Genomic DNA, 27,395 nt, shown 5'->3' with positions numbered 1-27,395 from the left:
ATGTGAGCCTGGCATGACGGCTGCCCCTCCCCGTCCTGCTAGTCCTCAGACAACAGCACCACGCTCTAATCAGAGGGCCGTGCCAACATCACACACACACACACACACACGAACACACACACACACAGACACATACTTCGAAGCACACTGTGTGCTTTTCACATCCACACAGTAATTAAGACCGCTAGCATGGATTGGTTCTTGGGGACTTGACGGAGATGCGTGTGTGTATGCGTGGTATGCAGACACACACAGACCCAAAAAACCACACACCGACTGTAAGCCCAGTCCGTCCGTGAGTTGACGAGACGCCTTCTAGTTCATTTAGTTGAAACGTTTGGCTTGGTTCTGTCCGGGCACGTTGCCGGCACGTGGAACGCAGCGCTGCTCGCGCTTGTGTCCCCTTCAGTTAACGAGGTAGCTGAGTTTATCTAACACGCACACACACACACACATACACGCACACACACACACACACACACACACAGGGTTTGTGACCTCATGATCCCAAAAACTGTTACTCATTACCCTGTATATATGTGTATGTGGGTGTGTGTGCGTGTGTGTGCGTGCGATTGTGTGTGTGTGACTGTGTCGAGGAGGGATTGTCTTCTCTAATGGTCAACAGACTGAGGCTCGCTGGGTCAATAGACTGCATTGAGGGCCCATTTGAACAGGCCAAGAGAGGCAATGAGCAATTAGCCGTTCATCATCTACAGTAGGACCGGCCGATACCGCATCGTCACGCAACACTAACACCCTGCCCCTCTGAGACCCCCAGAAACAATCAAAACCCCCTCAAAACAATATCGAAATAACCCAAGAAACCCGGAGCTATTAGCGATGACATTAACACAGGGGTTATGGTCATCGATACATTCCTATTTGATCAACAATCAATTTCTCATCGTTTTTAAAACAACAGACCCGACTCGCCGAGGGGCCCAGGCGTGTCCCCGGGGGGGGGGGACTCGCTGCTAACTAGTGTATGTTCCACGGGGGCGTCGGCTAAACCCAAGAGCCCATCTCCCTGATTAATGTGCAGTCATGAGTCGCTGTGTGGAGTAGGTCAACGCACAACCCAGCGAGGGGGGGTGGGGGTTACTGGCTAACAGGCCGTTGGTCCACCCCCGTCCCCGTCCCCCAGCCAGACATCACAGTTATGTAAACATTACACAGCGCAGAGCTGCGGACGCACACACGCGCATTGGCACACAAGCGCACAAGCAGCCGGACTGCAGACTGGAGGGCAGACGGACCGGGGAACACTTTGATTCACATCCGAGTGTTACCTCCTTCTGATGCCCCGTGAACTGAGACGGAGCCGCAATGTGAAGTACCCATGACACCCCAACACACACACACACACACACACAGGTAGGTATATATATACTATACATAATATATATATATATATATATATATATATATTCCCACAGCAAGGACAGGGAAATCAATGCTGATGGTAGGCCAGCTGTTTGGGTTCCAGAGCTCCATTGTGTACTGGACTGAACACGAGGTGATTCATGCCCAGGCCTATGCTTCTCCCCCACACCCTCCCCCCCACTCTACCCCACCCTCTTTCTCCACCTTTTCCTCGCACTCATCCAAAACCGAGCCCTCTCCCTCTCTCTCCGCTTGTGTCTCCCTCTCTCTCTCTCTCTCTCTCTCTGTCTCTCCCTCTCTCTCTCTCTCTCTCTCTCTTCCTCTCCCTAAGGCTTTGAGGTGATAGAAATTACACTTCACAGAAGGGGGCCTTATGCTAATGAGAAACCACCCCACCCGAATAAACACACGCACACACACACACACACACACACACACACACACACACACACACACACACAGAGACACCCACTGACACACATGCACCCTAATTACCTCACAGATACTTGTCCACGAGTTCGGGGTGTGGGAAGGCCCACTCGACGACCCACTTAAGGAAATGAACGGCGTCAGTGAAATAGCTCACAGACTGCTGGTGGGGTCGATCAGTTACAGACCTATGGACCTTGTTATGAAACCCCGCGTGATGTGAGCCAGCAGAATCAGCTGTGTTAATAATGCACCCGCTGTAATGCTATGTTACAAAGGTCCTACATGTTTGCTATCCAAACATGGTACTAGTGCGTCGTACTACCAAGCGACGTGCGTGATCGGCGTCAACCACCGTCACTTCCTGGCCAGTCATGCATGCTGTTCTGCATAGCTTCCCCCCCCCTGCCCGCCCGCCCTTTCTCCTCCCTTACTCTCCTAAAAAACACCCCTCTTATGCACTTATCATATGTTTGTACGTCCTGGCACCTAATGTACGCACTTATTGTATGTTTGTATGTCCTGGTAATTAAAAATAGTAGCATTGTGTTGTATGGAGCTTGGTTGTATACGGGGAATGGGTTAACCTAGTGATTTTGAGTGCTTGGCACATCTTTTGAACATCCTTACTGTATCGACAGAGATATATTGTTGTTTCTCTTTCTTCTGACAAATGTGCTTATTGTAAGTCGCTTTGGATAAAAGCGTCTGCTCTGAATTTAAATTGTAATACGTAAATATTGTTGGACATCTGTAATCGGAAATCTGCTACAAAAACTCATAAAATATGAAATCCAAGCACGTCAATGGCGAGGAAAGGGTGGGGTTGAGGCCAACAGACTTGCAACCAATGAGATCACTCGGAACCCTGCAAACTCACAGCCAATCAAATAGTGGCCTCAGGCTCTGGGAGTTTGGTTCTCTCCAAACCATGTGTTGACGAGGAGCAGGTTGGTTCTGAGCGTGATCAGAGGAGTGGTTGAGTCGCTCTCCAGTCTGAGCACCACGTTATGAACACATTAACGACCACTGATCAAGTGCATTGGGATTCATCCGATCACCAGCAGCTCTGCGCTATTGATATTTGAGTGTCCGCGGGTTGATGTAATGTCAGTGGGCACCAGGGTCTTGTTGCCACACAAAGCCGTCCTATGGCAGGGCAAATTAAGGCCTTGAGGTACGCTGGGGGAAATGTCATGCTATGGCAAAAACATCAGTTATGAAGGGGGCAATACAAGCAGTCGCACACCCATTATCAGCACACAACACACACGCACAGATCAGCGCCGTACAACACACACACATCACAAGCATACAACAAACACACACACACATCACAAGCATTCAACAAACACACACACACACACACACACACACTGCCAGCATACAACACATCTACACATACACACACCAGCATACAATGCACCCACACCCACTACCGGCATACAACACACACACACACACACACACACACACACACACACACACACACATCACCAGCATACAACACACACAAATACACACACATCACAAGCATACAACACACACACTGCCAGCATACTGCACACACACACACCCACTACCAGCATACAACACACACACACACACACACACACACACACACTCACACCACAAGCATACAACACACACATTCATACACAAACACACACCCACTACCAGCACAAAACACACCCACCCACACACACACACACACACACACACATCACAAGCATACAACACGCACGCACACAACCACAGAATTGAAAGGACGCAAAAAGAAAGACAAACAACCTACAGATCCGCACACACACACGCACGCACGCACACACACAGCTCGGACTTTCTGGGTTTGTGGTGGTGGTTGAGCGCAGGAGCAGGCCCACCTGTGGCAGAGTGTGTTGTTTGGGTCCTGACTTGTCACAGGCGTCAGGCCGGGAGCCCGGGGCCAAGGAGCTGGCCCTGTTTAGCCCCGCAGTATGCCTGTTTGTAATTGGCCAAACACACGGGGTGGCCAGTGGCCATTTGTCAGTTTGAATAATTGATACGGTAAAAAGTGTGACACAGGCATGCTGGCACTTTTACCCTCTCTCTCTCACACACACACACACACGCGCACGCACACGCACGCACCCACACACGCACGCACACACCCACACATACACAAACACGTTGTGTTCATCTAGTCTTTTTTGCACAGAGCACTTTGCATATTTTTCTTTGGGTGGTTTTCTGTGAGGGAATCTCAAGACCGACGCGCCATCTTCTTATCATGGGCTGAACATCTAATAACACGGACACATGTATCATTAGCCCAGCCCATCACTCTTAAAGGCACGCCGGGCGCGAGCAGGGAAGACACAAACAGGGCGACGCTAAATTGGGGCGAAAGCCTGTCAAATTAGCCGCCACTTCTCGGTAGGGGAGGGGAGGGGCCGTCTCGAATGGGCTCCGGCGAACTCCTCCTCATCAATGCTCGCGGGATTAAAAGCCACCACGGCTCATCATGTTGTCAGAGTTTCGCGGGGGAGATCACAGACCCAGCTCTGTGAATATGTAAAACAAAAAAGCGAAACACGTTACCCCCTTAACCGTGACGGCGCCGACCAATCATCGTCACGGAAACGCAACGCATCTGTCAGAGCGTTCCGTCCCGAGACCCCCGCTCTCTGACGTGCCCTTATCAGAGCCGACCATCGGGAGAGGAGGAGTGTTTTGATTTGTGTCTTGTTTTACACACGTTTGTGGTGATTTGGTCTTCTTCATTGCTTTCCTCTTGTCCCAATTAACTGGCTTTTGTCTCGGCTGTGTTCAGAGAGGGGGGGGGATGGGCAGGGGACTGGTAACAGCCTATCTGTGTGTTATTTTTGTCGCTGATAAAGGCACATTGAGCACGTATTGCTTTGCAATTAGTCGAACGCACAAAGCAATACTGCAGCACTGTTTGCCTTGTGCTTTTCTGTGTATTAGAGAGAGAGAGAGAGAGAGAGAGAGAGAGAGAGAGAGAGAGAGAGAGAGAGAGAGAGACAGAGACAGAGCGCAGATGTACTTTACATTTGCATCAGAATGAGACAAAAAATAAATCAATACACACGGCGCGGCGATAGAGGAGTCTATCAGGGAAACAGCAAAACAAAGAACAAGTAAAGAGACAAGGAACAGAGGAAGTAGGGAGGTGGGTGAGATGAAGAGAGAGAAAGAAAGAGAGATAGATAGATAGATAGAGAGAGAGAGAGAGAGAGAGGGTCGTAAAGAGTAAGAGACAGAGACAGAGAGGGAGAGAGGAGAGTGAGGGGAAGAAAGAGATATAGGAATAAATGAGGGGGAAGAGAGAGGACATGAGGAATAAATGACAGAGAAACAGAGAGAGGACATGAGGGAGGGAGAGAGAGAGAGAGAGAGGGAGAGAGGGAGCAGGAAAGAGAGAGGGGGAAGGAGATAGGGGGAGATAGCGAGAGATTGAGAGAGAGGGGGAAGGAGATAGAGAGAGAGCAGAGGACGAGAGAGAGCAGATCGAGAGAGAGAGAGGGAAGGAGATAGAGAGAGGGAGAGAGAAATCGAGAGAGAGGGGGAGGGAGCAGCAGAGAGATGACATGATTCGATGATTGCTCAGCCAGAATCCCGCGACTCCCCGTTGGGACAGCATAAGCTGCATGGCGTGTCTGTGGAATATGTTGCCTGGTTTCAAATGCCAGACGACCAGCCATGGCCAGGCCTTCACATAACGCATGTACATGGCATATGTGCTGTACCTGGGAAATGGGCCACAAGCATGCTGCATCCTATGCTAGTGTTGCTATTGCTAATTGTGCTGTCAGAAATCCACATGCATTGTCATATGTTGGTGTTGTAAGCAGTATACACGGTGGGCCATACCCTCATTCTATACTCCTGGATACGTTCTTCGAAGGAGCTTCATTAAAATGCAATTTCCCACTCGGATTCCATCCCGAATAATGCACGTGTTCAAAAGAACATCTCAAAAAGACTGAATATTTGAAGTGTGTGTGTGTGCAGTGGTTCAGCATGTGTGTGGGCTTTGCTTCAGCCTGTGTGTGTGTGCGGTGGTTCAGTGCATGTGTGTGTGGGGTGGTTCAGTGCGTAAGGCTAGCAATACAAACTGTCAAACCTCATTTTCCTGACGGGCTGCGACACGCGACGTCTACGTTTCTCTGCTCATCGACCAAACGATTGCCTGCTCAGATGCCACCGTCTCTGCTGCTGCTGCTGCTGCTGCTGCTGTGGTTGTCAACGTTGTGTTCCCTGCCTGCTTTGCTACATATTCAGCTGTTGTCGCACATTGTTTTGACTCCGAGCGCCCCGTAACACTTCCCTGATTGATTGGCAGTTAGGCTGAGCGACGGGGGCTGCGTGATGGTGATTGGTTGGGAGGCGACGCCCGCCATAAAATCTAAGAAATATTTATATTCCCCACCAAGTGAACACTAGTGTTTATTATGAAATGATGCCTTAAACAAACGGTGACAGCGGTGGTTCAAGAGACGGACGATTCCTCAATGGCACAGAGAACGCTGTGAAAAGGTGATGAGATGAGTGAGTACGTGCTATTAGCCGGTGTTAAACCTTTTTGCTCTATATTCTGTTATTTTGAGCTGGAAATTCCCCGCTGAATGGCACATACATATTGATAAAGATGTATCTATATCTATAAAGCATGAATATTCTCTTTCTTACCACATCAAAGCATTCTGTGTGGATGTAGCCACAGCCTTATCTCTGAGCCTCTACCCGAGCCATGGCGGTAAGGTGTGTTTGGAACAACTGGGATACACTGTACCCTGTTCCGGCCCTTATGGTCATTTCATGGGCCCTAATCCAGGAGTGATGGAAGAACGCGGCCAAATGATAAACCAAATCACTTGCCTGCAAACCTGGCAAACTTAAAGGTCAAGCCCTGTATTGTATTCTGAAACAATTTTGGATTCCCACACATACGCACACACACACACACACACACACACACACACACACACACACACACACACACACACACACACGCACACAGAGACAAATATCTCCTGCATTGACGCAATATGGTGAAGAAACTGCCAACTTTGAAGAATGCCAACCCAAGGACCCCATTCCTTGGCACCGTGTCTCAGGTATTCCCAGATGAGCCCACACCCCTCATTTCGGTCGGAATCTCGGAGGGAGGCCAAAGTTCCCTCTGTGACATGCCTCCACCAGCACCCCTCTCCCTGCACACTGCAGACCGTTAGAAAGACGCAGGCTGCTTCCCCAACACAGCTCCGTTTGATTGACCTCCCACAGAAAGATCCCAGGAACCGGGTCCGGATTTAATAAACACTGGAGCGACGCCACGGGAAGCAGGCGGCTTCTGCCAGGGCGATGAGGGAGACTCGTACCTCTGGCCGCCCCGTGTCCCTTTCCTGTAGTCTACCGCAAGGTAGTATTTCATTTAGTCCATAACCTTTGAGCCGGGCTTCATTGTGTGCGCGTTCACCCTGAGTAATGGCGCCAGGGTTGTTAATCATATTCTATGTACTGGTAAATTAACCAGCGCTCCCTTGCCTTTTCTCCTCTCCTCCTGTCAGGTACCGGCGGGGACGGAACAGCGCGTTGATTAGGAGATGTGAGGGGAAGGAGTGAACGCTACCTTTAGAGTTCAGAGTTCTTCCTGATTTTATATAATGTTCTCTGCGTCTGTGCGTGAGTGGAAGCGGAAATGTGTGCTGGCAGATGAAAAGGGGCCTTTTCACCTGGTGGTGCTGGTGGTGGTGCTGGTGCTGGTGGCGGTGGTGTTGCTGGTGGACTTAGGATGGTGCATACAAGCATTTAAACAAGTGTGCAGCCTCACCACCAAAGGCAACACACCAGCATAGCCCCACATGACATGAGTGCTGTAGAGGCCGCCTGCCTTCAGCACAACCTTTTGCTTCACAGAACGTCTGTCGTCGACCAGACGGGGAGACGGATCACGGAACACAGAGAGAGAGAGAGAGAGAGACAACGGCAGAGAGAATACCACAACGTTGAGCCATGGAAATACTGCCCTAGCTCAATCTCCCCTCCACACACACACACACACACACACACACGCACACACACACACACACACACACACACACACACACACACATTGACCTCTCACACATACACACACACTTTAAACTATTTGGCAACTGGCAATAAGGTGGTGTAGTATGGCAAACTGGCAAGAGGGTAAGAAGTCTTGGCCGCTGGTTCAAAGTGTGTACAGCCAGGGCTGACTAGAGTCAGCCTGGTCTCACTGGCCTTTAAAGCTTCCAAACGCAGTAATGTTTTATTATTATTCAGAGGCTTCATATGCACGACCATACCGATCGTATGGTGGTGCTTTCATTCGGGGACCGGGGAGTTTATAGAAACCGCGCTAACAACAACAAAGTCACGGATTAGTAACCAAGCTAGGAAGAAACAAATGAGTGGAGTGGAATCGGACACTACCCTCCACCATGTTTCCGTAGAGACGAAATCACTCTGTGAGCCCCCCCCGGGGCCCCTTTGGCCGGCCCCTCAAGTCACCCGGTCATGCCCCGCACAGCCAGGGAAAAATAAAATACTTCCTACACAACTCCTTCACTTCCACCGCTCTCAACGTACCCGATAATGAAGTGAGAGGCACTATGCTCGCTGAAAACTCTCTGCACGGCACACGTTTGTGGGCGGCAGTCGCTCAGGAGGTAGAGCGGGTTGGCTGGAAACTGGAAGGTTGCTAGTTTGATCGCCGGCTCCTCCTAGCTGAGTGTCGAGGTCTCCCTGAGCGAGACCTGAGCCTCACCCTGACTGCTCTGGACAGAGAGGTGAGGCGTTCCCTGTCTGTAAAAGCAATAGAAAGGAACCATCATGGTAACCCACAACTACTCCAGAGGAAACTCGACTTCCTTTTCTTCCTTTCCCTCTTGTACCTTTGCTGCCGACTAGTTTGTCTGTCGATAGTTAGTTAGATTCTTTTTATGCTTTCATTGTGTGTTTTTTCTGTCACACTGTTGATGGACAATTAAGCTTTCTGGATCAGAATTTCGCAAATTGGAAGACAATTTGAAGTCTGTTTATAGTACACATAAACTGAAACAAGGGTAGTAAAGGTTTTAGATGTCTACAATGCATGCGCCCACGTACACAATGCAAATAAACAAAGTTATCAAAAAGTATGAATACAATCAAAACTTACAGCAAAGCTTCTCCAAGGGATTACAGGAACAACAGTGATCAGAAGACAGACACCAAAATCCAAGCTTGTTCCGATGAAGAGTTGACAAAATGGCCACCATAACCTTTGACCCCAGATATTTATACCTCGACCGCCAATTAAAGAAACGTTCTTTAACACAACAAAACATCACATGTTTAAGGTTCTGAACTATACTGAATAAAATTAAAATAACAACAAAGTAAGTATTTTTTAATAATAGCCACATCAAAATAATATCGTCAGAAGGATGATGGACATTAAGTTTTCAGCCTCTTTGATATAAAGTTTTCTGAATCACAATATCGGAAAATCCACCGATACGTGTCTATCCACGATTCTCTTTATAGTGTAACAAGCCTTTCTCTGTGTCGCAGTGCGACACAATCGTCCAGAATTCTGTCAGTGTTGAAACCTTGCGTTGCGGCACACTAACTGTATTTAGGCTTGTACATGTTGTCTCTTGTGGTGTAGTGTAGAAGCATGTAAGGCTGGTCTGATAAGGCCTGCCGTCTGTCCTCTCCCTCCCTTCATGGGGGAATAAAAGAACAAAGACAGTGTCCTGTAGACGTATCTATATATCAGCAGAGGCAATGAATCATCTACTTAGAGAAATCTAGGTGGACCATCAGAATATCAAAGAGGCTGACATTTATCCCGTCATACAGTGTGTGAGTGTGTGTGTGTGTATGTGTGTGTGGGTACGTGTGTGTGTGTGTGTGTGTGTGTGTGTCTGTGTGTGTGTAGACGCATGTGTGTGTGTGGAATAAGGAATAGAAAGAGAGTTTTTTTTGCCTGATAGCAGGGCGAGAATGAGTTCCAGTGCGTGCATGTTTCCATTTATCCACTAAATTAGAATTGTTCGTGTTTTTTCTCATCACTTCCTCCGTCTTGTCCACACGTACAGAGCCAACATGTCTCTCTGTGCCTTGCTTTTTTCACACAGCATGCACTTAAGAGGTGGTGGTGGTGTTGGAGGGTGGTGTGTGTGTGAAAAACATCTCAGGATGTCTATATAGTGTGTGTGCATGTGTGTGTCTGCATGTGCGTGCGAGTGTGTGCGCTTGTGTGTGTCCGCGTACGTGTGTGCGAGTGTGTGTGCCAGTCCGCGTGTGTGTACGCGTGTGCGTGTGTGTGTGTGGCGGGGTGCTTGGAGGTTTCAAGATTAGCGATCCGTCTGCGACAAGCACACACATCAACCTGCGCTTGGCTGTAAATCAACGCTGCGTCTGCAGCCACTAATTGCTACTCATGGGGGTGAAGCATTGTCGCGCTCAGCGCTCAACGCGACGACAACAACCAACAACAGTGTTTATTCTGTGTTACTTTTGCACATCTTTCACGCACCTTTGGAACGGATTGACCTCATTCGCTACAATGCTCAGAGTGTGTTTGTGAGCATGTCTGTCTATGTGTGTGTGTGTGTGTGTGCGTGCGTGCGTGCGTGCGTGCGTGCGTGCTTGCGTGCGTGTGTGCGTGCGTGCGTGCGTGTGTGTGCGGGGTGGTATGGATACATTAAGGGGTCTCTCACTCTCTGGCAGGTCGTCAAGAGGAGCCGATTGGTCAGTGTGAAGTGAGAACCCTGCCCTAGTTCGGTCGGCCCCCTTGTGGGATCTCCCCCTTTTGACAAGGCTCCCTAATAGCTTCGGAAGAATCGAGACGGACACCTTTGACCCACATCCCAAACCCGGAGTGATGCGGGAATGCTTCGGTGCCCCGGCCGGGGTTTCTATAGCAACACGTGGGACCCCAGAACCTCTCGTTCTTCTCATTTAATCTTTATGATCCAGAAATATATCTTTTTCGATTTCCGTTAAAAAGTATATATATATATATCTCTTGAAATATCAATTCCTCCTTTCGTGCGGGTGAGTTAATGACGTGAGTTAATGTGTTTTACAGACCTGATATCGTTTCTCAGACTTCTATTATATTGTATTTAGTATTTTATTCCATTGTGCGTTCCTTTTCCTTCGTTATCTGCGTCCACGAGCAAGGCAGGGCCGACCGTCAACCACATTCGTGCTTCATCTGAGATTTCCACCCTGCACAACTCCTGCAAACCCCAGCAGTTCACACACGCATGCACCCCCGCCCTTCACACACAGTCCCCCCCCCCCCCACACACACACACACATACACACACTCTCACACACACACACACACACACACACACACCAGAGCAATGCCCACACCGACAGAGTGCTCGGCCATACATCATTTAAAGCTCCGGTCTTCTCGGAGAAGAGGCGCGGCCGCGGATAGAGAAACACGGACCACCTGAGTCCGACAGCGCATAGATCAATCATACATCATGAGGAGAAGATGCACTGTCGGAGGGAGGAGGACGGGGGAGACGGGGGAGATAGAAGGGCCGCATGGAAGCCCTAAGCACCCAAAGGCGAAGTTCCTTCCAATGAGGTGAAGGTATGGTCTTGGTGGATTCATGTATGGACCATCCATGAAACTGTCTTTTCATCATGCGTATGTGCCTGTCCTCGTTTATATATGCGCGTGTGTGTGAGTGTCTATATGTGTGTGCGCACGCACCATAAGCCCCAGTGCACGCCCGACAGACCCTACAGATAAAGGCTCTGGCCCCGGAACGCACGCCATGCATAATGCAGCGGGCCGCTTGCCCTGGCGCGCAATTAGCAGCGCTGACATGCGACCGGCGCACGCGTTCTGCGGCTCACCGCCGACCCAAGCCCTCTCAGGGCGGACAGACAGGCGGACGTCCCCCTCGTCCCGTCGCCACCCCCGCCGTCCGCTGCAACCTAGGACGCCATCGGCTGGGCGCGTGTTTTTTTCCCTCGCCGCTATCAGAACCCGAAAGTGTAAATGTTAAAAATGGTAAAAAACGGACTGCATTTCTACAGCGCCTTTCTAACCAGCGGCCACTCAAAGCGCTTTACAATACCACCTCACATTCAACCGTTCATGCACACAATTCACACACCCACGGCGGTGTCAACCACGCAAGGCGACAGCCGGCTCGTCGGGAGCAGTCAGGGTGAGGGCGTCTCGCTCAGGGACACCTCTACCCAGCTAGGAGGAGCCGGGGATCGAACCAGCAACCTTCCGGTGACCAGCCGACCCGCCCTACCTCCTGAGCCACATGCTCGTTAAGGAAAAAAAAACATGACTGGGGAGGGGGAGCCGACGGGAGACGGGTCGATCATGGCGTCCTGGCTTGGCTCCGGGGCGAGCGAGTTCGCTCCGTGACCACGGCGGGAAAGGCCTCCTTCCCCCAGACCCAGGGGGGACGGGGCAGAGCGAGATAGGTGCCAGGCAGAGATCGAGAGACAAAGGGAAGAGCCAAGGCTGCAGATTGCGACGCACTGATGTGCTGAACCCAACCCCGGCCATGTTTCCACCGCGTACACACGCACGGTTCTATCCAATTTGTCGGGGGTGGATGGGGAAGGGAAGGGTGGGGGGGAATCCATTGGAAAATGGAAAGTCGCCTTCAATTTCAATTTAGCTCTTCGGCACCGACCGCTGAAAGCGCACTGGCGCTGAGGTATTCATATCGTAAGCTCTTCCGAAGCCTTTCAATTCCGCCGTTCCCTCACTCGCGGACGCCAAATGGCCCTCCTCTTCCGCGTCCGGGAGAAGTCTGTCTTTGTTCGTGGTCTTGACATGAAGGGGCCAGGCGAAGACATTCCCAAACCCCGTCAAGTCTGTGATGTATATAAAAACACAGAGGCAAAAGGCACTCCGGCTTCAGAGACAGAGCTAAAGTTAGTCTTCCCCAGAGTTCCAGGACTTGTGTGTGTGTGTGTGTGTGTGTGCGTGCGTGTGTGTGTAGGTTCATGTGTATATATGTGTGTGAGTGTGCGTACATGTATGTAAAGGTGTGCACATGTGTTTATTTATGTCTGTGTGAATGTGTATATATGTGTGTGTATGCATGTGTATGTGTACGTGTATGTGTGCGTATATGTGTATGAGTGTGTAAACATATGTGTGTGTGTGTGTGTGTGTGGCCCTTATCCTCCTGATGGATGTGGAGTAGGATAGTTTTTAATCCTGTACTAACAGCCCGCTCTCTGGGCCTTGATTGCTGTGAAGTTCAGAGGAAGCCAGCCCACGGGGCGCCCAAATATGGGCTACCTTTGATATATAGGGGTTCCTGGACAGATTTATATTGGCGGCGGGCATGAGTGCATATGTGTGTGGAAGCAGTAAAAGGCGAAGGCTATATAGAGACAGGGCAGGGGCTGGCTGTGCGGGCGTGATGGGGAAGGGAGCAGCCAGTGATTTTATTATACTCAGCTTTGTTGGCTTTTTGTTCACTCGTAAATACAGCGCCATCAATACCAATCTCACTGAATAATAAGGTATGAGAGACCTTGTGCGAGGGGCGCACAGGGGCTTTTGATTTCACATAAACGTCCGCAAGTATGTGTGGGCATACACACCGCAAACACTCGCATGTACTCCAAGGGCGTGATAAAACGCAAACACTTGGCTGGAGTTTGTTTTTCGGGGTTTGGAGTCAACAACAGAGCCGAATGTATGTTTCCTTACTTTTTTGGTGCGCGTATAGGTCTGGAGGGCTTTACCGAGAAAAAATCTGCTGCAATTGTACTCATGATTACGGTACTCTGAAGGCAAGGGCCTGAGGTCTAAATCAAAGACTTTGAAACGTCCTTCTTCCTGCTTCCGGGGCTTATGTGGTGGGAAGGATGGGATGGATTCGCTCTCTCACTTTCTCAAGACACGTCGGCTGGAAGCCTAAGAAAAAAGTTGGCCATACCCGAAATGAACAACGCTTTTGTTTGCCATGTTCCTTTAAAGAAAACACTGTAAACCTTTTCCCGGTTACATTTTCATTTACATTTAACAGACCCTTTTATCGAAAGCGGTACAATAAGTACATTTGTCGGAAGAAAGAAAATCAACACTATAACCCTGTCCATACAGTAAGGATATTCATAGAACCAAGTGCCAAGCAACAATGACTAGGTTAACCCGTTCCCCGAATACAACCAAGACAGCTAGGATGAGACGCAACACAACGCTGAGTACTATTTTTAGGTGCGAGGACGTACAACATGGCAACCCTAACATGGGTCACATCCCAAAAAAACAAAAGAATGTCACGGTGAGTGTATTGTAAGATAAACCGACATCCATGCACCCGTGACACCCGGGCCGGCAGTTTGAATGGAGCGTTTCCGTGACACGATGCCAGCATTTATGACAAGCCTTCAGCTGCCTGACCCACATCCCCCCCCCTCCTTACAACCAGCATGCCACAGAACCCTGCGTACGGTTATAAAGACACAACACATGGGGCAGCGAGCTGGCTCCACAGTGCTCCTTGTAGGGATCCGGGTTTGATTCCCACCTGCGGACATGTGCTACATGACATTCCCTCTCTTCGCCAACCCACTCGTCTCATTTACATTGAGGGCATTTAGCAGACGCTTTTATCCGAAGCGTCTTACAATAAGTACATTCGTCAGTAGAAAGGGAAACAACGATCTATCTCTTTCGGTACACTGAGGATGTTCATAGGACCAAGAGCCAAGCACTAACAATCACTAGGTTAACCCATTCCCTGTATGCAAAAAAGATAAACAGGATTAGACTCTTCACAATGCTAAGTACTATTTTTAACACAGACCCTACCCTGTCTCTCTCCACTGGCATGTCTGTCAAGGCACAATCAAGACGTTAAAGTATATTTAAAGGAGAAGAATGAAGACATGACACCAAATAAGGATAACAGGCGACAATCGTTGGCATGGCGATCGGACGGCATCAGGCGAAACGTTGAAATCCAGAAGATTATCTGTAAGCTTTTTGCCGATTTTTTCTTTCCGGACGTCGGAAAAAGATCTTCCCAACTAAAAAAAACTTGATTTCCAAAACGCTCCAGGCTCCAGTCAAGTTTCCCGAACAAGTACACCAGCTGTTCCTTCTCACGCAATTAAGAAAAGTTGAACGTGCAATGCTAAAATTGGATCCTTTGTTTGTTTGTGTAATCTTAAGCTAACAACATACGCTAACGGCAGCCACCAGAACCCGCAGCGAAACCTCACAGAAAAAACAAAACACAAAAGCATACGTTGAGTCGACGGGTTCTCTGCTATTGCAAGTCAAACATTTACAATTCAGCCAACGCCTGCGTCAACGAAGGTGACCACGGAGCTCCGAGCGGGCACCGCGCCCAGACTGTGAGAGCCCTTAAAGAACTCCTCATGCCTATGGAACAGTACTCCGGGGAGGCATCAGAGCCAGCATACACACCTTCCATGCGCCGCCCATACCATAATGTACGCCCCTCTAAGTGCACTCACCTGCTGACTACGCCCTCGTGCACAGCGGCCCGTGGAAGCTTCCCCCCCCCCCCCCCCCCAAAGAAAAAAAAACATAAAAATCCCGCGTCAGTTTCCCCAGCCAGGCCCCTGGGGGCCAGTAACCAGGGAGATATACGTTTTAATTGAGCTACTTACTGTAGCTTATGCCCTTGTGCAGACGAAATGACTGGAACTCCTTGTGCAAACAAAAACGCACGCACGTACACACACTTGTACACACACACACACACACTTGTACTGACACACTTGTACACACACACACACACACACACTTCTCCACACACAGACACACTGTGTACAGTGTTCCGGATCATCCATCTTGGCTGCCGATGAAGCTACCTTGCCCGGGGGTGCGGCTCGTCGGCGCAGTGCCTTCCACTGGGGATAGGGCGGCAGTGCGCCGGAGTCACCATCCCTGCTCCCCCCAACACTTCTCCTTCCTTCCAGCAAACTGCAGCCACTAAAAACAGCCCCCCCCCCCCCCCGCTCACCGAACACGACTGGATTTGTGGCATGAAAAATGGGGACATTTGGCGGACCACATATCAACACGATACCTGATGTTTATGTTTTGGATGTGAGAAAAGGGTTCATGTTTGCATTTTGCCTGTTTTTTTTTTTCTAGTTAATGTAGTGCTGAACTAAAAGGTTGGGTGGAACATTTATACAGCACTTTTCTAACCAGCGGCCACTCAGAGCGCTGTACAATACTGCCAAACATTAACCCATTCATACACACATTCACACGACGGCGTTGTCAACCACACAGGGCGACAGCCAGCTCGTCGGGAGCAGTTGGGGTGAGGCGCCTTTCTCAGGGACACCTCGACACTCGATAACTAGGAGGAGTCCGGGATCGAACAAGCAACCCTCTGGTTACCAGAACACGACTAGTTGGTTACCAGCCAACCCGCGCTACCTTCTGAACCACATGCTGTTCTATGATGTGCTTTAAGCTTCGGTGAACCAGCCCGAACCAAGCTGTAGCAGGCCAGCCGAACAGTGACTCGTTCTGTACGGTGTCGACAGCCTATTGTTTGCGATCGGTCGTGCCTGCTTATGCTACGAAGTCGATAGATTGCGTCACAGTCCCTCAGAGGGACACCAGATTAATTACTAACGGTCTCGAGGCTAGGAGCCAGAACCTCGCCATTATGATACCGTTAATATATTCCCAAATAGCAACTCTTTTAAAAGTAGCAACTGTCCCATAAGAAAACTGCGAAGGCTGTACTGAAGTCCGGGCAGCCGACCCTGACTCGACGATGGAGAAAAAGTAGTAAATAACGGAAAGAGGGCTTAAAAGCTGCTTTCTCTTTCCCCCCACGTTTCCCCTTACCGCATGCTTTTTCCTCATTTCCTCCGGAGTTACGGCCTCCGAAAAAAAAAGGGAATTGCTCTAATGGGGAACTGAGGACAGAGCAAATGGGGGAAGGGTTATCGCAACATCACCCCTCGGAGCTGAAGGCCACCGGGCACGAGGACGCGGGGCTCTCTGATTGGCTGGAGGGGTGAAGGGGTGGCGGTGGGAACAGCACTTTGAAATCCCCCCCCCCCTAAAAGGGGAACTTTGAGGTGTGTGTCGGATGGGGCTGATGGATGCTTTTGTGTGTGTGTGTGTGTGTGTGTGTGTGTGTGTGTGTGTGTGTGTGTGTGTGTGTGTAGAAGATGCAATAGGAGCAAAGAGGTTTTTGGTTGACAGCAGGAAGATGGCGAGGAAGAGATTGAGCGGCAGGAGAGGGCGAGAGCTAGAGAGAGAGAGAGAGAGAGAGAGAGACAGAGAGAGAGACTATAGATATGATCTCTCTTACTGAGGTCCAGAGGTCAGAGTGGGATTAACCTGATTGAGGATTAGCCTACACCACCAGGTGAGCCAGAGGCCTAGCGGGGCTGAGCCAAGGTTGGCAGTGTGTGGGTGTGTGTGTGTGTGTGTGTGTGTGTTCATATATGTGTGTGTGTATGTGTTCATATGTGTGTGTGTGGGTATGTGTTCATATGTGTGTGTGTGTGTGTGTTCATATGTGTGTGTGTGTGTGCTTGTGTGTGTGTGTTCAAATATGTGTGTGTGTGTGTATATATATTCATATGTGTGTGTGTTCATATGTGTGTGTGTGTGTATGTGTTCATATGTGTGTGTGTGTGTGTGTTCATATGTGTGTGTGTGTGTATGTGTTTGTGTGTGTGTGTGTGTTCATATGTATGTGTGCGTGTGTGTGTGTTCATATGTGTGTGTGTGTGTGTGTTCATATATGTGTTTGTGTGTGTTCATATACACTGTATGTGTGTCTGTGCGTGTGTGTACGTCATATGTGTGTCTGTGTATATGTGCGTGTGTGTGTGTGTCAGTGTTTTGCATAATTGAGCGATGGCCATGGTTCCTTGCTGTCGCACATGCGCGTGGCACACTGGATCCGGGGGTAATGACGCCGTAAATGTGTGTGTGTGTGTGTGCGCGGCGCCGTGCGTTATTTAAATACGCGTGCCGAACACACACTCAGACTACATTCCTGTTGGACCAGCGGCGGCCATTTCTCCTGACCCCCCCTCCCTCTGTGTCAGCCAGTGTGCGCATAACTATATACATCAACACGCAGCCATCTGTGCATTCATATTCAAGACCGCACACACACACACACACAAACACGCGCCTGCGCACACACAAACCCGAGCACACACACGCATGTACGCAGGTAGACACACACACACACACACACACACACACACACACACACATATATAGAAAAACACACAATTTGGTGGCAGCCCAGGAAATGAGCGGTTCATCTCTCTTTCGTGTCTTATCTGTTTCCGACTTGGCGCTTGCAGTTGGGCTGAGCGCTGTGTCATCTATAGTCCCTCAACGCACACACACACACATATGAACACAAACACACACACACACACACACACACAGACAAACACGCATGAACACACATATATGAACACACGCACCCATAAGAACACACACAAACACACATATGAACACATTCACACATATGAACACACGTACACACAAACATATGAACACACACACACAGACCCATACAAACACACACGTGTGAGCACACACACACGCGCGCGCTCCTCCATCACAGTGGGGGTCGGGGGGCTGGCGTGTTGCTCTGATCTCTTCATGGAGCCTCTGAGTTTCAGAGATAGGGTCAGCTCAGCCCACAGTGGCTGGCCTGTCCCCCCCGTCCCCACCACCACCACCACCACCGCACACAAACACACAAACCTCCCTCATGTCCTCTCTCTCATTTATTCCTCAATCCCTTCCTTCCTCTCTCTTTCTCCCTCTCTTTCTGCCATAACACACTCTGCCTTTACACACAAACACACACACACACACACACACACGTACAGCATGGGTCAATAACCAACAGCAATCACAGCACAGCAGGACGTGGACCGGGGCTTCGCCCGTGTGTGTGTGTGTGTGTGTGTGTGTGTGTGTGTGTGTGTGTGTGTGTGTTTGCGTGACATTCAATCGGATGGGTTCCCCCTTGTTCTTCACCCCCCTTTCTCCAGGGACTAGGAGCACCGAGAGGTGAGCCGCTGTGTGTGTGTGTGTGTGTGTGTGTGTGTGTGTGTGTGTGTGTGTGTGTGTGTGTGTGTGTGTGTGTGTGTGTGTGTGTGTGTGTGTGTGTGTGTGCCTGGTGGGGGGGGCGGGGGCGGGGGGGGATGAGGATCTGAGGAACTCTGCCTAGGAGGGTTTATTTGTTTCTGTGTGTGTGTGTGTGTGTGTGTGTGTCTCTCTCTCTCTCTGATGGTGGTGGCCTTAGTGCACAATGGCCACACTGAGGGGTCCCTCCTGTGAAACAATAGCTTCTCCGCGGGCCCCTGGCATTCTCTGTTGACCCACAGGGGAGAATATGCCATTTTGTGTGATTGTATATATATGTGTGTGTGTGTTCGCGTTTTATGGTGTGCGTTGTCGTTTGTTTAAGTGTAGGTAAGGTTGTTTTTTCGTTTGCAGGGCATGACATGTCTGTGCGAGGCATTGTGTTCGATGCGCTCATTAAAGAGTGTGTCGTTATCACCATGATCATAGAGAAAGTGTGGGAGACACCGATGATTGACAGCATCAGGAACCGCCTCTTTGTCAGGAAGAGGTCTTGATTGACATGCAAATCTCAGCAGTGTTGGTAACCTAGAAGTTATAATCACTTGGCACTTGAACATCCTTACTGAACCGACAGCGATATATCGTTTCTCTTTCTTCTGACAAACGTACTTATTTTCTAAGACGCTTTGGATAAAAGCGTAATTCCCTGAATTTAAATTTAAATGTAAATATAAATATAAGAATGAACCCACAAACACCCTGGTCAAGTCGGAGCCTCCAAATTCACTTCTATGAGTGACAGCCCTGACAGCCAATGAGAAGCATGTCTTGAGTTTCGGCACCACATCCCTCGGCTTCACTCGCTCTCCGCATCACACGTTCCGGACGAGTCGCATGCTGACAAAGTGCAAATGAACGGAAGAGACCGGAACGACGCCTTGACCCCTTGACCTGTCCCTGGTGATCGAAACTGATGTGACATTATGGGATGAAGGGGATAATGCCAGCCTTAGCGAAGAGAAACTCAAGCAGGACCAGCGGCTGTGTGTCCGGGGAACAGGCAGCGCGATACAACAATAGGGAAAGGGCTCGGGGCTGCGTGCCGCCATAAGCTAAATCCGTGACATGCTTTGCACTCACGTTACGGGCGACCTTTGATCTCTCGACATAGAACCGGATTTCCAACAGATGTATTTAAGTGTTTCCTTTAAGTGTCCGCGTTGTGGTAACTCGTGCTGTGCCTTTATCTAAGAGACGGGTGAATGCATAAATAATGATTACATGTTGATGTGTATTTATGTGTGTTTAGTTTAGTTGCGTTGGGTCAGCTTGTGTTGATCACTTTAACATCCACGTGAACAAAATAGTTTTCCTGTTCAAGTTGTAACAAGCATTTGGACATAACAGCTAATCAGCAATGACGACACGTTATTTCAGCAAATAATCTTTTAAATTTTAGATCCCCCACAACAACAACAACAACAACAACAACAACAACAACAACGACAACAACCATAGCAAAATGGTTGTTTTCTAAAGATCAATGCATCGTCCCTTCCTCCATCGTTTCTCTCACACATCAGAAATCATGACTAAGTCTTAACCGGCGCAGGCACCCCATTAGCATGCTATCTGCGCCGTGTATTGATGCAAAAGATACTAAACTCATAAAGCTCAACCCCTCTGGAAAATTCTCCACGCTTGACCTTATGGATAATACTTGCGCTAGATTTTTGGAGTGCTTAATAAGTAATATTCTGCTAAAGGCCAGCAGGTATTTGGCGCAGGGAATCATTATTGAATGAAGCTCAGACCAGCTTTATGGTCCCAATTATGGAGCGCTATAAAAAAGTGTGACACTGGCCAAGCAAAAAGTTTCACTGGGTGTCCGAGGTTCTCTGCAAAGACTCGCTAGTTTGGAAACTTATCTGAAGGCACAAAAAAATAAAAAATAAAAAGATGTGCAATTATGATTGTGGACTAGGGGGAAAGAAGTTTGCATCACACTGCTTTTTATCTCTGGTCACATGGAGGCCAGGATTCAGTCAACTAAGCAAATCTGAGACCCAATCACGGGATTCAAGCGGGAAATGGCAACGTCAATTAAAAACAGGAAATACTCACGCTTCACCCTTTGGTTTATTTACGATCGATCTCCGTTTATGTCCTCGCATATTTCATTTGAAACCTCCCGGTATTTAGTGTTGTGGGAGAAGAACCGAATGTTTGTGACGTGACGAGAACGAGGTCTTTAGGAACGTGCTGTAGGTGAGTAAGTGTGCGTTGTGAACGAGCGGAAAAGGAGGAAAAATGCATTTTGATATCTGGGATGAAGAGGATTCATTATTGATGCTCTGCTGGGAGGAGGTGGATAAAACTGACATCACACTCCTTGATATTATCCAGATTGATATCGTCAGGCTTTTTATGCTTTTCACGCCGAGATAAAGTTCACTTTCGTTCATCAATGCCGCTTCAAATCAAATATCCCCTTCCTTGTCCGCTCTTCTCCACATTCCCAACTTTATTTATCACTCTGCTCCTGCCGAAAACCACTCAGCTCCCCGCTCCCTCTCTCCCTCCCGCCTTTCGCTCCTTCATGGTGTCATACGTCTTCTTTCCACTGCCACTTTGCTCTGTCAGGCAACCATCGACTCCTCATCTCTCCGCAGACTCCCCACCTCCCTCTCTCTCCCTCCCTCTCAGTCTCTCCTCCTCTCCCTCTCTCTCCCTCCCTCTCAGTCTCTCCTCCTCTCCCTCTCTTTCCCTCCCTCTCAGTCTCTCCTCCTCTCCCTCTCAGTCTCTCCCACTCTCCGTCTCTCCCTCTCAGTCTCTCCTCCTCTCCCTCTCTCTCCGTCTCCCCCTCTCTTTCCCTCCCTCTCAGTCTCTCCTCCTCTCCCTCTCAGTCTCTCCCACTCTCCGTCTCTCCCTCTCAGTCTCTCCTCCTCTCCCTCTCTCTCCGTCTCCCCCTCTCTTTCCCTCCCTCTCAGTCTCTCCTCCTCTCCCTCTCAGTCTCTCCCACTCTCCCTCTCTTTCCGTCTCTCCCTCTCGGTCTCTCCTCCTCTCCCTCTCTGTCTCATTCCCTCTCTCTTTCTTTCTCTCTCTTCTACTCTCTCTCTTTCTCTCTCCCTCTCTCCCACTCCCCCTCTCTCTCCCTCTCTCTCTGTCTCTCTCTCCCTCTCTGTCTCTCTCCCATTGCCCCCTCTTCGTCTCTCTCCTCCCTATCTCTCTTTCTCCCTCTCTCCCCCCCCCCTCTCCCTCCCTCTCTGAATCTCTTTCCCCACTCTGTCTCTCTCTCCCTCTCTGGAGCGGTTTCAGGTGAGCCAATTTCAACTCGGTCATGCCTCTTGTTTGCAACAGTCAATTCAGCTTCTGTGGAAAATGGCTTCCTCCGCCCCCCCCCCCCCCCCCCCCCCCCCCCCCCTCCCCCCCCCACCTCATCCAAGGGGGCCCTTTTCATTTGAACAACTTTGCTTTCTCGCCCTAACCCTGGAATTACTTTTGGGGTGTAGTTGTGAAAAGGAGGAGAAGGAGGAGGATGATGATGTGCTGGAGGGGTGATAGGAGAGGGCTCTCTCAGTGAAAGGAGGAGGCCTTTTCATGCAAGGCCAAGACCACCACCTCCACCACCTCCACCCCCTCCACCACCACCGCCTCCACCTCCAACCCGACCACTACTACCAAGTCCCCCGTCGTACGTCTTTGTTCAGGGGGTCCGAGGCTCCAGACCTCAACAAAAGGGGGCCGGAACGTTCTTCCTCCCCTTTCGTCATATTTGTCTTCATCAACCCTTTATTCGGAAACCCACACGGAGGCCTTCCTTCCATGAGCCTGGGAGCCGTCGTGGTTTCAGTTCCATCAAAACAGCACGAGCTAAATCCATTTAATTAAGCTATTCCCAGCGGAGGAGCGTGCGCTAGTTAGTGACACAGGCTGCGACGTCTTCATAATGGCTTTTACATTTCTTTATTTCTCTCCTTAGAACCCCGGCGTGGCTAGCGTGTGGCTAGTGCGTGGCGGCGGTAAACCAACATCCCCCCCACCCCGGTAGTTCTGAATTTTTGGGAACAACCAGAAAAGCGCCAATGAACATTTGGTCGATCTTATTTATTCACTGTATAATTTCACACAACTTTATTGAAAGGCAAGCAGTTGCGAAATAGTCGGACTGTTTGATGCAAACATTGATGCAATACATTAATTGCCTGTGAGTTAGAATCAGGGCTTGCAGCGACCACAGACGTATTCGGTCACAAGGCATGCTGCGTTTTATTTCTATTCATCCATCTTGTGTGACTGTGCGGCTTATTAGAACCCGGTCTCTTCTCATCTGCTAATAGTTGGATCACTATTAGAATACTATCAGGATGACAAGGGGCTCAGGGGTGATGAAATCAAAGACACACTCACCAGATCCACAACCATTTGTGTTTGAGAGCTAATCAAGCACCTTCACACCCTAACGTGCACCTCTGCATTCTGTCCATCTCTCCCATCCCCTGTCCCTCTCTCTCTCTCTCCTCCCTCCCCCCCTCTCTCCCTCTCCTCCTCCCTCCCCCTCTCTCCCTCTCTCTCTCTCCTCCTCCCTCTCCCTCTCTCTCTCTCCTCCTCCCTCCCCCTCTCTCCCTCTCCTCCTCCCTCTCTCTCCTCCCCCTCTCTCCCTCTCTCTCTCCTCCTCCCTCTCCCTCTCTCGCTCTCTCTCCTCCTCCCTCTCTCTCTCCTCCTCCCTCCCCATCTCTCCCTCTCACTCTCTCTCTCCCTCTCTCTCTCCTCCTCCCTCCCCCTCTCTCTCTCCTCCTACCTCCCCATCTCTCCATCTCTCTCCCTCTCTCTCCCTCTCTCTCTCTCCCCATCTCTCCCTCTCACTCTCTCTCTCTCCCTCTCTCTCCTCCTACCTCCCCATCTCTCCCTCTCCCTCCATCTCTCTCCCTCTCTCTCCCTCTCTCTCTCTCCCTATCTCTCCCTCTCACTCTCTCTCTCTCTCTCTCCCCCCTCGTTCTCTCTATCTTCCTCTCCAGTCTACAGGTTCCAGTCATTAGCTCATCATTCTCCGGGATCAGGAGTCGTTTACTGCACTCTTTCAAGTACCGCTGCCGCCCGGCTAATGATGATCACCAGGTGTGTGTGTGTCTATGTGTGTGTGTCTGTGTGTGTGTGTGTGTCTGTGTTTGTATGTGATTCTCTGTGTGTGGCTGTGTGTCTGTGATTGGGTTTGTGTATGTGTGTGTGTGTGTGTGTGTGTGTGTGTTTGTCAGGCTCAGACAGAACCTTTGTGCATGCATGTGTGTGCACGTGCGCGTCACAGACAGCGCTTTATGTGCATGATTGTGTGTGAGTGTATGTGTACGTGTTTGAAAAAGACTGAAGGTTTTGTGCATGTGTGTGCGTGTGTGTATGCCTGTGTCACATACAAAATGATTTGTGTTTGCGTGTGTTTGTTAATGTGCGTGTGTATGTGTCGACTGTTGCATCCGCTAACTGCGACAGTGCCTAGCATGCTATTGGCTGCGAAGAGGGGGGAGACAAACTAGACACACCCCTCATCTCCCCCAAGCGCCCCCCACTTCACCTACACCTTCACCTCGCTCCCTCAAACTGCAGACAATCAGACATGGCCGGTTTTAGCAGCCGGCGCTAATGACAGCGGGCTAGCATGTTAGCGTACGACGCCAGCCCCCTGCAAGTGACGGCAGGCCGGTTTAGACGCAGACACACCTTCGCCCAGCCACGCAGACGGGCTGTTTGCATTGTGTTTCCATTCAGGGGGAGAGGGCTCGTGGGGGAGGGGGGGGGGGCAGAGAGGGACTGCGGCTTGTTGAATAAATATTCTTCAAGGGTCCTTGACGCCAATCAAATCTCTTGATTACGGCGCATTGTTAAAGTGTACTGTGTGTGTGGGTTGGGGGGGGGGAGATACAGTTGTTTGTTAAGGTGCGATTCAGACGTTGACCACCATGTGACACAGAGTGAAACTTTGTCTGCGAAATTTCCCTTGACACTATTTCTCAAATAAACACGCAAATACACATGCGAGCACACACGCAATCACCCACGTAAGCGCACACACGCAAACGCACAAGCAACCTCCGGGGAAATCAAGGCATTTCCGACGACTGCACGTTGACATTACATGTTTATCATTACATGATGCAAAGGAGTGGAATTAACTCAATTTTCCCTAGAACGTGAGTAACCAGGCATTATGACGGAGAAATAAACCTACATATCCTATACATACACACACATACACACAAACACGTACACGCACGCATAAACACACTCACACACATGTTTCCGCATGCACACACACACACATGCACGCATCCACACACTATTCAGACATACTACACACACACACACACACAAGTACGCTCATGCACACACACACACACACACAAACTATTCACACCCACACACTATTCACACACACACATGCACAAACACACACACACACACACACACACACATTGTGTCTGTGTGCTGCTTCCCGGCTCTCCTCTTTTTTCAAAGATAGTGTCACGATCAGATAAAAACACACACACACCAACGCACACACACACTCACTCCAAGCTATGCAGCCTGTAAAGAAGCGAAGGGAAGGGTCGGAGAAAGACACAGATAGTGATGGAGAGTGGGGGAGAGAGAGGGGAGATAGAGAGAAGAAGGGGAGGTGGGCGTGGCGGGCTGGACGGCATTATGTCTACCGGTGTGGATAATTGAATGTTGGAGCGTTTTTCTCCAAGCCTTTGTTGTCCAATCAATACAGCTGCTCCCGCGGGAGCTAATCTGTATTAGCGGAATTAGCCTGCTGGCTAACTCAGATGTCTCGATCGGGGGGGGAGGAGAGTTTGGGGTTGGGGGGGTCTCTGCCCTCTCCGTGCCCATCGGAGTGATGGGGGGGGGGGGGGGGGATGATCAGAGATATGGACAGATGGGGGCGTGGGCGAGAGAGAGAGGGGAGGGGGGGGCTACGATGGGCGTGGCCTGACTGGCAGCCCGCCATCCGTCAGTGGACTCTACAGAGAGAGGCGGGGGCAGATCCTCTGTCTTAGCATCGACCGCTAATCACCGAGCCGGACGGCTCCTCTCAGATGATGGCCATAGGAGGTCACCATGGGATTGGATTGGCTTTAAATACGTAATGGAGGGGGGGGGGGGGGGGGGTGGGGGGGGGGGGGGGGGGGGGGGGGGGGGGGGGGGGGGGGGGTCATTCATTGAAATGCAGATTCCTCCCCCTGCATTATACCCCGCACACACACACACACACACACTTAAAGCCCAATAAAGTGAGTTAACCCTGGAACGGAAATACGACACAAAGCAAGACAGTGGTTGTGAAGATCCTGTGAGATTCTCTTCTGTTGTGACCGAGATACGAGCTGTCGGCTGTGTTAATCACAACACACCCGTACCGTGCGTGCGTGTGTGTGTGTGTGTGTGTGTGTGTGTGTGTGTGTGTGTGTGTGTGTGTGTGTGTGTGTTTGTGTGTGTGTGTGTGTTTTTGTATCCGTGTATCAGTGTGCATGCGCTGCCCTGCATATGTGCATGGTCTCATGTGTGCACGCATGGTTGGGGTTTGTGCGTGTGCGTTTGTGCGTGCGTGTGTGTGTGTGTGTGTTTGCATGTTTGTGTGTGTGTGTGCGTGTGTGCGGAAACAAACCCGACAGATTCACACACGATGATGTGATTGCTCAATCTGGGTTCAAACTGCTTTTTTGCTGAGCTGTTTTTTATTTTTGGCCCTGCGGTGTGTGTGTGTGTGTGTGTGTGTGTGTGTGTGTGTGTGTGTGTGTGTGTGTGTGTGTGTATGTAACAACTGGGGTAGTCTGCTCTCACTAATAAGAGGTGAAAGGAGACGATAATTGAAACCCTGGGGAGGGGCGGAGCTAGCTGCAAAAGGGGCGGGCCCTGGACACGGGAAGACAAAACAGAACTCCTGTAGTCGTGCTCCTGTATTTCCACAATAGATTCAGACACCTTGTTGCCTTCATTAACACCCACTGCCTCCCTCCTCCTCCCTACTACGCATGCACACACAGACTAACGCATTCACCTGCACGCACACACACACACATACGCACGCACATACATGCACGGACACACACAAACCGTCGCACACACGGACACACCCATACACACACATGCACGCACACGCATGCCCACGCGGACACGGATAAACACACACACACACCCAAACACACACCCTGTGTGTTGTATGCAAACTAACCCAACTTTAAACCGAATAAAGCCCATTAAAGGAGACTCAAAATACACTGCGGTTCCGCTGAGAGAGTTCCCTACCGAGGATGAAAGTATAACAAGGCCGCACGCCTCGTTCTCACCCCCCTCCCCCACCACCCACCCCCGACGATGCATCAAACACCCGGAGCGTCGGACGATGCGCGGGGCCTTTCATCACTTCACCCGTGAGCCCAGAGCCGAAGTTCAAACCGAGGCTCCGAGGAAATAG

The sequence above is a fragment of the Pollachius pollachius genome (genome assembly GCF_949987615.1).
Source record: "Pollachius pollachius genome assembly, contig: scaffold_111, whole genome shotgun sequence".
NCBI classification, from domain to species: Eukaryota; Metazoa; Chordata; class Actinopteri; order Gadiformes; family Gadidae; genus Pollachius; species Pollachius pollachius.
Note: the sequence above shows the minus strand (reverse complement) of the source record.